The sequence below is a fragment of the Scylla paramamosain genome, chromosome 10, assembly GCF_035594125.1.
Source record: "Scylla paramamosain isolate STU-SP2022 chromosome 10, ASM3559412v1, whole genome shotgun sequence".
Lineage (NCBI taxonomy): Eukaryota > Metazoa > Arthropoda > Malacostraca > Decapoda > Portunidae > Scylla > Scylla paramamosain.
The window spans coordinates 8,231,952-8,237,500 of NC_087160.1; positions in this window are offsets into that span (position 1 = coordinate 8,231,952).

Below are 5,549 nucleotides of genomic sequence, written 5' to 3' on the forward strand. Positions count from 1 at the left end.
ACTAATAGTAAACACTTCCTTCGTAAACACTAACAACTATACTGATACGAGCCTAAAGGATTCTACATACGTTCTTTGGTATAATAGTTCAGTGTCCATTCTCCATTGTAGCCAGTCACCACCACCACCACTATGAAAATCATAAACTAATTTACATAACTGTCTTTTTTCCCTTAACTAATGCCCTATGGTATTAATTATATCGTAATATATATATATATATATATATATATATATATATATATATATATATATATATATATATATATATATATATATATATATATATATATATATATATATATATATATATATATATATATATATATATATATATATATATATATATATATATATATATATATATATATATATATATATATATATATATATATATATATATATATATATTTATTTATTTATTTATTTATTAGCTGGTGAGTTCACAGATCCTAACACGGCTTGCAATGTGTTCTGGGATGCTAATCGTACGATAATAATTATTGAATTTGTACGATAATTTGGCTATTTGTACGATGTACGGTATGGAGATGAGAATCGTACGCGAATATACGATAATTGAGTGGCAAATGAAATTTTAATATTTGAAACAAGGAACTGGTGTATTTTATAAAAAAAAAAAAAAAAAAAAAAAAAAAAAAAAAAAAAAAAAGTCGATGTCAACATTAGCAGAGAGAGAGAGAGAGAGAGAGAGAGAGAGAGAGAGAGAGAGAGAGACTTTCGCTCCGGTCTTTCAATCTGACTTTTAGTGCGGGGAAGGAGAAAGGCGAGTTTTCTTTCAGTTTTATTTCATATGTTCCCTTCAACGTTAAAAGGTATAAGAGAATAGGGAAAAAAAATAATCTATATTATGGTAACAGCAGACATGAGAACAATAATTAAATTAGATTGATTAATTAAATAACAGTTTTAGATTTCTGGTGTGGCGGTGGCAGCTGAGAGTGACGGTGAAGTAAAAGGTGAGGTGAGTGAAGTTTCGAAAATGAAGAGGGTGTAAGTCATAACATTATAAATCATTCGTTTTCTAAAAAAAAAAAATATATATATATATATATATATATATATATATATATATATATATATATATATATATATATATATATATATATATATATATATATATATATATATATATATATATATATATATATATATATATATATATATATAAAAAATCCATGGATGAAATATTCAACTAAGTAAAGTGTAATAGTGCAGTTTTTATGTGTGAATTTATTTTCTTCATGATGTACGATAATATACGTCAAAATAAGATAATTTTTGTGGCTCGGTACGACAACGTGAACATTTTCAGTTCCTCAACTCAGCATAACACTCCACACTGCTCACTCCATTCTTCAGTGCATACTACTAAAAGCAACTGAGTCACAATCCACATTAGCATCCATCAATCTAACTTCCTAAAGAGTATATCATGATTTTTTTTTTTTCTTGCAAGTCTTGTGACAACATGTTTACATCCCTGAATGTGTTCTTTCGCCGTTTCCAGAGAGTCAGAGGTTGGCACCATATAAGTCTCCAATTGTTTGCCCCTTGCATCCTCCGCGACTCTCATCATGCATAGCACCACAGCAATTCCATCCCTCCATCTCATTTTGTCTCCCTCAAATGGTTTTCTCTAGGCTCTTTTAATCGGTTGTCTTATTGGGTGACCAAACTATTTATTTTTATTTATTTATTTTTATTTTTTTTATCTTATCACTTCTTTAATGCATTGCACTCCTCTCTATACTTCACTTTGTAGACTGATGCACTCATTATCTACTTCACATTCTCATATTTGATCTTTCCAACCTCCTCTTTTGTTTTCTTTAGTAGCCATGCTTCTGTTCCATATATCGTTACCGGCCTTCCCGTTGATTTGGACATCTTTAATTTTAGTCTCTGACACTTATCACAAACCACTCCACAAAGTTCTCTTCACTTTCTTCACCGTGATTTTATTTTCTCAAGACTTCCCAGTTCCACCTTGCTCAGTCAATATCGATACCAGGTATTTGAATTTTTCCACCTGCTTTATTTCTTCACACCTCACATCTCTATCCCCGCTTTATTTCTTCACACCTAACATAATGTAACCTGCACATTCCTGTTCACTAACTCTTCAGATTTCTGTATCACTACTTCTAACTCCCCATTTTCGACTCTCTTATCACTGCAGCACTGGTTACATTTCCTCTTGGATGTCTGCTACAATCACTAGGTCATCCTTAAACATCAACTCCCTTGGGTAAAGTAAAGGCATCTACTGCAACCCACCCGCTCCCTTGCTCTTACACGGTGTCACTAGTAATGACACTGTTAGGTATAGAAATTGTATCTTATATTTTTAAAACCAACGCAAGTTGAGTAAGATACAAGGATAAATATTTAAAAAAGAAAAAAAAAAAAAACAAGTACTGCTATCTTCATACGTATTGAGGAAGAGCGGATTTGACGAGAAATAAGTACCGTGAAGGCAGTTTCATGGAATCCTTACAAGGTCAATGTGTGAAAACAGTATAATATAATATCTACCCATTAGTCCTCAACTCATCTTTACAGTGCGATAATTTTTCTTTAATCTACCACGTTTTTAATATCATCCATCCATCCCACCTAGATTCCTGTATTTAGCCTTTTCTTTCATGATGAATCAAGGCTTCTTAAATTTCCCCACATGGCCAAATCAACATCGCACTACCTAATTTGCTTCATCAGTCATCTCACTGTAGCATTTCTTCCCATTACTTCATTCCTCATTAGAAACATTCATGTTCTCAAAGCCTCATGACTTTACTCTTTCCCTTACTTATTTTCAGTTCCCCAACTCAGCATAACACTCCACACTGTTCACTCCATTCTTCAATGCATACTACTAAAAGCAACTGAGTCACAATCCACATTAGCATTCACCAATCCAATTTCTTAGAGTATATCATGATTTTTTTTTGCAAGTCTTGTGACAGCATGTTTGATATGTAGGAAATGTATCACACAGCACCAAGTGCTCAACATCAATACAGTAGATGACTCAATAGCCCTGGTGAACTCCTCACTTAGTGACGCCATGATGAACAAATGAGCAATCTTAAGCACTTGGGAGGGAAATTAAAGCACCAGAAATTTATCTAATTGAAGGAAAGCCATACAGAACAAACACTCAAAACCTGTCTTGTGATCTGACTGTTGTTATGGCCCAGGGAGATTTATGGCACCTCCCTTTTCTCCCGTTTTTTTTTATTTTTTAGGAAGGACACTGCAAAGGGGAACTAAACTGCAATTAAAAAAAGACCCACGGTTTGCAAATGCCATATCATGGGTAAAGACATATCCTGCCTTCAAATTAATTTCTTAAAATGTCCCCATATTGCCCAAAACTTGTTCTGCTGCACATCTTTATAAGCCATCAGCTTTTCCTGGTTTCTTCTAACTTATGCTCAATGCATAAAACTACTCATTTGTAAAATAAACAAATAGAAAAACGTTACTATATAGATGCACAGAACCATAACAATGAATAAAATTATCCTAGTTCCTAAATCTGATTTTTTTCATGAGGGACACTAGCTAAGTGCAATAAAATTCAATAATAATGAAGCCCACCAAGATGTGGATTCCTGAACAAGGTCCAAGTGGTAATAAAAAAATTGAAGGGTGTCTTGAAACCTCCCTCTAGAAGGAATTCAAGTCAGGAAGGTGGAAATACAGAAGCAGGCAGGAATTTCAGAGTTTACCAGAGAAAGGGATGAATGATTGAGAATACTGGTTAACTCTTGCATTAGACAGGTGGACAGAATAGGGGTGAGAGAAAGAAGAAAGTCCTGTGCAGTGAGGCTGTGGGAGGAGGGGAGGCATGCAGTTAGCAAGATCAGAAGAGCAGTTAGCATGAAACAGTGGTAGAGGATAGCTAGCGATGCAACATTGTGGCGATGAGAAAGAGCCTGAAGGCACTCAGAGGAGAGTTGAGATGAAAAGCTTTTGATTTTACCGTCTAAAAGAGTGGTATGAGTGAACCCCCCCCCCAGGCACGTGAAGCATACTCCATACATGGATGGATAAGGCCCTTGTACAGTTAACAACTAGGGGAGTACGAAAAACTGGCAGAGACGTCTCAAGATGCCTGACTTCATAGAAGCTATTTTAGCTAGAGATGAGATGTGAAGTTTCCAGTTTAGTTTATAAGAAAAGGACAGACAAAGGATGTTCAGTATAGGAGAGGGGGGCAGTTGAGTGTCATTGAAGAAGAGGGGATAGTTGTCTGAAAGGTTGTGTTGAGTTGATAGATGGAGGAATTGAGTTTTTGAGGCACTGAACAATACCAAGTTTGCTCTGCTCCAATCAGAAATTTTAGAGATCAAAGTTAGGCATTCTGTAGCTTTCCTGTGGAAACTCTTTACTTCCTAAGGGTTGAAAATCTATGAAAATGGATGTAATATCTGATCAAAATTTTCTTTGTTTTGATAAGAAAATAAAATGCAAGAACTGGGTGATTATAAATAATGTCTCAAGAATGTTTCCATTGAAACATTGCATGGCAATGTCACTGAGTGGGTCACACCCCTCACCTGAGGCATGGGAAATGGACAATGCTACATACCACTCCAAAGTAATCAATAAAGCTCCAACAAAACTCAATAAGTGACATAATCAAGTGGCTCGTTGAAGAATACAACATCCCCCATGAAGCACTTCACATCGAGTGAATTGCTTAATCTTGTTGAGGAAAATAAGGGAGTGGTAAAATATGAAATAGATGAAATGACAAGAGGTATTGGACACATTTTATGACTTCCTCCCTACCACTACACCCCCAATCCAATAAAATTAATCTGGGCAAAGATAAGGAAACAAAATTCCAATGGTAATCAAACCACGACCAAAACTGAAGAAATCACACAAGAAACCATCAATAATGTGACTCAAGAAAACTGGCAGATGTGTATGAAACACACCAGAAATATAGAACAGGAATACATAGTAAAAGAGATAGCAGCAGACTGCTTTATGGAAAGTGTCATACTAAACATAAGAGGAATCCACTTCAGATTAGGACTGATTCACTATGTGGTAGGAATATGAGTATCATGTACACCTTTTTATTACTGAAAATACTCAAATGTCCAATCTTGAACTGTATTTGCAGTTCAGATAATATATTCATATAACATTTACAAAATGAATTTTCAGAGAGAGAGAGAGAGAGAGAGAGAGAGATTCGGCCTGAGTGAGGGACTTGAGGTATTAGCAGTAACATATGATGGGTAAACCAGTCTTGGAGAGTCAGGTGTCCAGCAGCGTTTATGAGTCACTAAAACAATGTCAAACCCTCTGTCACACCTCAGTACACCCCCACTCAATGGAGATTGAATCAGTGGCCCACCAAGCTCTGCTGTGAGGGAGGGGCTTTATGCCTCTAGTGATTGTGAACAGAGTATATATCAAAGGCAACAAGAGCTTTATAAATAGGGTTGCCATGATTTTCAATACTTACAAACCACGAATCATACAAGAATTTAACCAACTAA